At 42.1% G+C, this 7,124-nt stretch overlaps 1 long non-coding RNA gene across 1 annotated transcript; it reads right to left on the minus strand.

Moving 5' to 3' along the window:
* Positions 1 to 3,013: 3,013 nt before the first annotated feature.
* Positions 3,014 to 6,706, minus strand: LOC121250321. The gene is made up of 3 exons (XR_005937761.1): positions 6,186 to 6,706; positions 5,964 to 6,102; positions 3,014 to 3,740 (listed from the first exon to the last, which is right to left on the minus strand). It is a non-coding gene; the product is annotated as an uncharacterized LOC121250321 (long non-coding RNA).
* Positions 6,707 to 7,124: the final 418 nt, after the last annotated feature.

The following is a 7,124-nucleotide window of genomic DNA, read 5'->3' on the forward strand; positions in this document are numbered from 1 at the left end:
ATTTTGGGTCTTAGTTTGTCCCCTTTCAAAAGTGGGTATTTGAGACCCACGGCCACAATGTATTTTACACTGTTACGTTGCTGAGTCACCACTTCTTGCACCTCCGTGATCTTTCGAAAATTATATTATACCGGTGTAAGTATTTTTCCAAAGTACTATTGTGATTTAAATATATTTTTGCACTAACTCATATTATTGTGAACTGGTTGGACTTGCCAGACTAAGTCCAAGGAGTTCGGGGGTCGGATGGATTATGGACGGAGTTGTGTGTTTGGTTGCTATTGTGAATTGTTGGTTGTTGGTTTTGGTATTGTTCATGTACATGTCATATTGTACGCATGATCATGTTTATAAAGGAAACTGAGTTTTCGTGCACATGCATTCATGTTCATGTGTTTCATGAAAACTGAGTTTTCATGTGTTAAAGGATTTTTGGGTGTGTGTGTATCACGACCCCAAGCCGAGATGGGGTATTATCTCAGTGGAGCTCCTCTGGTCACTCGAGAGCGGAATATACTGAGTGACGTCCCCTGGATTGTCGCTGGGCGACAATGGGATCGGACTAGATGGTCTCGTGCCGACTCCGTGGCCCTTTTGCTGGTGGGGGCTAGAGGATGCTTGGCCACGTACATGCTGGGCGCGGAACTGGGCATCGCTCGTTGCGTAGTGGGTGCTTGGCCACGAACGCGCTGGGCGCGGAACTGAGCATCGCTACGAAGCCAGGACGTGCGGATGATCCATAGGGAGATCATGGTGCATTGGTTAATGGATTAATGGGCTGTTTTCTGGAAAAATAGCGTGTGTTGATTAAAATGTTTTTATGTGATTCATTTTCTGGGAAAATGAGATTTTATTGATTTGGGTCATTTTCTGAAAAAATGATGGATTATTGTTTTTGGGCCAAATTGGGATTTTGGCGTATGTTGGAAAATATCTATTTTCGGGGAAAATAGTATTTTTGGATTTAATGCATATCTCATCATATGCATGCATGTTGGCAGCATTAATATATTTTTATCTCGTAGTTGTTTGGTTTATACTTACCTGCGGTACTATTTTGTGGTAACGCAGATTTTGATGCAGAGGAGGATGAGGGTGAGCCTGAGGAGTCGGCTCCTCCCGAGAAGTGATTGGATCACTCGCATTTTGGTTGGGACTTATAAATATTTATTATGATGACTGTATAATTTTTAAACCTTTTAACTGATTGTTTAAATTGTATTAACAATTCTGGTACTTAGTTGTATTATTTATCCGCTACGTTGTTTTTATACACTGTTGCATGTACACACACTTGGTACTAACGTTGGGATGTGTGACCCTGTTGTCATCATCCCGGTGTCTCGATTCCTGTGTCTCCTTACATGGGGGTCGTGGGCGCCACACTGAATATTTTGTTTCCCGTGGTCTTCTCATATCTCTTTATCCATTACGTAATTTCTTTATATTTATTGAGAACGCGATTTTTCAGGACAACACAAACGCCTACTTCGAACTTTCGTATTATCAGGAAAGCGCCAATAAGAGAATTTGTGACTAATGAAATCTACGACGATAAAGTCACCGATGGATTAATGATTACCCCCCCGAGGAGCACCATAGGGAAAGATAGGCCTAAATGTTGCCGTATCCCTCCAGCGTTGGAGTGCGGGTCAGCCTTCAGACAACCTGAAGATGAAGGCTTACCTTCTTTGAGGGCGTGAATAGGTAGGTGCGGGTCAAATCACAAATTGCTCGAATAACATACATTCCTGCGAGATACCACTGGAAAATATAGGACTAAGAGTTGCCTTATTCCATATAGGTCTAAGAGTTGCCTTATTCCTCCCTCAGTGGAGAGGGGGATCAGCCTCACAACTCCCCAAATGAATTACCCTAGCCTCCACCACAACGATGAGTGAGATTTGCACTACCCTAACCCAACACTTACATTTCCTTTGATATCAACGAGTGGGAGAGGGTCCAGTCTCAAACTGTCCTAACAATGTACCTCCCACAAGATCAAATGGGAGAACTAGTGTAACGCCCCACACCCGAGGGTTCAGAGAGTTAGCTCTTGTAACCTAACATCGTCTTCCATAACAGTTTTATACACTCTAATATTCCATCAAAATACACAGTCTTGAAATTTCCACGACTTACAATGCCAAAAATAATATAAAATCATAAATCAACTAAAAATACTTATAAATAAATACTTGTACTTTTGGATACTTATTCATCTACAAACTTCAGAACTTCTCTAACACAGCCTACTTTTACTAGCCAGCAGGACCATCATAATCATCTGAAAAGTATTATAGAGATAAAGGGTGAGTTATTGACATCTCGGTAAGCAGAGAACATATACTAGTATATAAACATGAGCATTTTCAGAATTCAGAATGCAGAACAAAATTATTTACTTTTCGAGTGCATAACCAGAAACATTTGCTTTAAGGATGCAAAATCAAAACATGTTACCAAAAATTTCAGAGCGAAGCTTTCAGAAACCTTTCTTATTCAAAATCTTTTGGCATATAAAAATCTGATGCCTCATCTTCATCTTATTGGGAAATTACATCGGGATAGATACTATGTTTAACCCCCCGTGCTAGGGTTATAAGCTCTTATTATATCCGTGGCTGGGTCGTATACCATATTTCACTCACGTGGTTGGGTTATAAGCCACCATTATACCTGTAGCTAAGCCGTATACCATGTGTTAACTCCCATGGTAGGATTATAAACCACCATTATACCCGTGGCTGGGTCTTATCCACTATTATAACTCGTGGTTGGGTTGTATCCACTATTATTACCCGTGGTTGGGCCGTAAAGGAAACCGAGCAAAACATCATAATCAGACTCAATCACATGCCAAGGTTTCCAAATGTCACAACATATCAAAACAGTATACTGAACAAATTCAGATATTTTCACATATTCAAAAACAGTTTCAGAACAATTTCATATCACATGTACAAATTTTCATAAATTTCATATTCACTCATTTTGCATAGGTCAGAACAGAATGTACAAAATTAGCTCATGTATACACCAGTCATGACAGAAAATATTTTCTCTTATACAACTTTCATGCATATGGAGAAACACATAACTGAGGTTGTTGTTTAGATTTCTTTTCAAAACAAACATGCATATTGTCAAATCAACCTTGTTTCATTTTTTTATTATCCAAATACTAGTATAGGAGCTCTGCTTACTTGCACTTCTTAACTTTTCAGAAATTTTCCTCTAATAAGGCTGAACAACTATAAATAGTCACCTATAAAATATTCAGGTAATTCCCATAAATTTTCAATCAATCACGTATTTACATATTTAAGCCTAGAATATTAGAAATAACCTATTTTAGTTCTTCGATACTTAAAATTCTCCCAACCCATAAAATATCTCTTAATTCTAAAATACCATCAGTCTTTACTTAATAAATATTCTGTAATAAAATATATTGGTCTCTTAAAAAAATACCAACTTAACAATATAAGAATGCACCTATCTAAGTTAGAATAAACAAAAACTGCAGCCTGTATGAAACCCCTCCAAAACCAATAGTCAATTATAGCTTTAATAATAAAAGGGCATAAAGGTAATAACACCTATTCTATTCGATTAACAGATGCAAATATAAAATCTTTCCCTTTTAAGTAAACTACACGAAAACAAAAAGAACAAAGTAAAAATCCAGATATGTGTGGAGGCAATAGGACTTTCCAAAGCAAAAAAAAGAATCATAACTGTAACACCCCGTATTTTAGTGTATTTTTACTGAAGGAATTATTTTTATGTAATTAAAATTTATTCTCTTATTTTAAATTGGTTGGATTTTGAATGAGTTTATTTCTATGATTTTTATTTGGTGGAAATTATTTTTATGTGCTTTCTTAATATTTATTTATTGTTGTGCATTTAAATTGCTTTTAATATTTAAATTAATTACTGTGGAATTTAATTATTTCAATTTGACTTTACCATTACGTTTAAATTATTTTATTTAACTTGTGGTTTTAAAATCGTTTCCGTTGGATCATTTTTGTGACCCAAGTTATGAGGATTGGACCTCATTTCTTTTTCCCTCTTTTTCTTTCCTCTCCTTTTTCTTTTCCTCTTTTTTTTTTCTTTTTTTCTTTTCTCCTTATTCCTTCCTCTCCCGCGCGATTCCTCTCTCTCCTCCCCTCTCCTCCGCCCGTTTCCCTTGTCTACTCCCAGCGCCGCCGTCCGCCGGCGGTGGTCGTCACCGCCCAGCCCATTAGACTCCCCAGCCGCCGGCCGTCCTACCCCACCAGTATCACCGCCGTTCGTGCCGCCGTTAGCCTCCACGAAGCCCACGAAACCCACGACGCCGCGGCACATTTTCCTCCATTGCGCCGCCGTCGCGCCACCTCCGGCCACCATCTTCCTACCACTTCATCCCCGGCCTCTTGGCAACCCATTGGACCCAACCCCAGCTCCGATCCGTCACCGGTGAAGCCCCACCAAGTCCATCTCCGATTTGCACTTTTCGGGCCTAAAACCGCCCTTGCGCCGCCACCCACGGCAAACCACCACCACCACTAGCTTCACCGACCTCCCTAGGCCCTACCCTATCAATCTTGGTCTTCGTTTGTCCTCGTTGGAAAGTTGGTAATTGTGACCCACGGCCACAGTGTATTTTACACTGTGGTGTTGCTCAAACGTCGCTTTTTTCAACTTCGCAATTCTCGGAAAATTATTATATTGCACTGTAAGTATTTCTCCAAAGAACTTTCGTAATTTAAATGTATTTTTGCACTAACCCATTTCACTGTGTTTTTGGCATGCCGGACTGAGTCCGAGGAGTTCGGGGGTCGGATGGATTTGTGATTGGAGTTGTTTGGTTGATTTGGTTGATTGGATATTTGTTGTTGATGGGTTGTTTGGATATTGTGTTGGTACATGTGCATTTCATCATTTCATGCATGATCATGTTTGTAAAAGAAAACTGGGTTTTCGTGTATTGCATTCATGTTCATGTGCTTTGAAAAGCTATGATTTTATGTGTTAATATTTTTGGTGCGTGTGTATCACGACCCCAAGCCGAGATGGGGCATTAACTCGGTGGAGCTCCTCTGGTTACTCGGGAGCGGAATATACTGAGTAACGTCCCCTGGGTTGTCGCCGGGCGACAATGGGATCGGACGAGATGGTCTCGTGCCGACTCCGTGGTCCTTCTGCTGGCGGGGACTAGAGGATGTCTGGCCACGTACGCGCTGGGCGCGGAACTGGGCATCGCTCGTTGCGTAGTGTGAGTGCTTGGCCACGTACGCGCTGGGCGCGGAACTGAGCACTGCTGCGAAGCCAGGACGTGCGGATGGTCCATAGGGGAGACCATGGTGCATATGGAAATAATGCATGGTGCATTTGGGATTAATGCACTATTTTCTGGGAAAATAGTGCGAGTTGATTTTTGGGTAAATCATTTTCTGGGAAAATGATTTACGGTTAATTTGGACCAAAATGAGATTTTGGTGTGTGTTGGAAATTTATCATTTTCGGGAAAATGATGTTTTGTGGAAAATGCATGTTTTCATGTGCATGCATGTTAGTTGCATTTAATACATTTTGTATTATATTGTTGTTTGGGTTATACTTACCTGCGAGACCATTTTGTGGTGTCGCAGATTTTGATGCTGAGGAGGAGGAGGGCGAGCCGGAGGAGACGGCTCCGCCTGAGGAGTGATCTAGGATCACTCGTTTGTACATTTAGAACTAATGTAAAATATTTTCAGGGATGACTGTATAACTGCTATTTAAATCTTTACTGATGTTTGATTGTAATTAAATTCTGGTACTTAGTTGACTATCCGCTGCGTTATTTTATTTGAACACTGTTGCATTTACACACACTGGCACTTCGTTGGGATGTGTGACCGTGTTGTCACCATCCTGGCGTCTCGATCCCTGTGTATTTTTATAAGGGGGATTGGGGGCGCCACAATAACCAATGGCTCAAGCGATAGAGTCTTAGTGAAGCCGTGGTATGTAACTACACAATGCGCGATGGGGTTGGCCTGGAAGAACTGTGCTGGCACGGTTGAAGTTGGTTGAGGATGGTGTGACTAGGATGCTGATGCTGAGTGGCTGAGTACGAGAAAGGAGAGAGAGAGATGAGAAAGTGGGTGGAGACGAAGAGAGACAGTGTGCGGAAGGGAAAGATTGCTCACCGTGGGAACAACGCAGAGGCGTGCGACTGGTCAGGGGTTGCATGCAGTGGCTTTCGTCAAGAGCTAGCGCTTTGCGGGGTGGCGTAAGGGTGGTAGTGGGTGCTCTGGATGGGGATGAGGTACTCTGTTATGGTGAGGGAAAATAGGGCCTCTTTGGATAGTAAGGGCCTACGACGCAGGGTGGCAATGGTGAGGAGTGGCTTCCGTTGGTGGGTACAGTGGTGGTTTGAAGCGGTGGCAGTGCAATGGTTAATGGCTCACATTGGGAGGAAACACTTCCTCTGTTTCTAAGAAGCAAAAACATGGGGTGAGGTGTTGCTGCAATTTCGTGTGGCTGGGCACGGTGGTGACAATGGGGAGAGAGAGAGCTGGCGTAGTTGGGGGGTTCTCGGTTTGGTTGCTGTTAGGGTGGCAGCAGCTGTTGGTGCATGCATACACGAGTGGCGCTGTGGATTGGTTGGGGTCGATGGTGGATTTTTCATGATCGTTGTTGCGTGAAGCTTGCTATGCATGCATGTAGATGTGGGTTGTGAGGAAGAATTCGAATGAGGGAGAAGGAGTTGAGGAGATCTGTGTGGCTATGGTTTCACGTGGGTGGTGTACTGTCCTCAATGGTCCAAAAAAATGATGATGCACTCGAAAGAGAAATGAAAATAAAATAATTAGGCAGTGCAAAGGGAAAGAGAGGAAATGAAGGGCATGAATATGAAAAAATAATAGTGCATGTGGGGTGTTGGTGTTTGTCATGATGAAAAATCTTAGTGGGTGGAACCGGGTATTACAACTAGGCTGAAGGTTGTTCCACCCCTCCTGCGACAGGTCATGTCCCCCCAGCGATCCGAACAGCTTACCTCGACTTCTATCACAGTGAAGAGCGGCCAGCTATATCACTATCCGAATTTACCTCCCCGTGGGATACCATAGGGAAATGTAGGCCTT

The sequence above is a fragment of the Juglans microcarpa x Juglans regia genome, chromosome 2D, assembly GCF_004785595.1.
Source record: "Juglans microcarpa x Juglans regia isolate MS1-56 chromosome 2D, Jm3101_v1.0, whole genome shotgun sequence".
In the NCBI taxonomy this organism is placed as follows: Eukaryota; Viridiplantae; Streptophyta; class Magnoliopsida; order Fagales; family Juglandaceae; genus Juglans; species Juglans microcarpa x Juglans regia.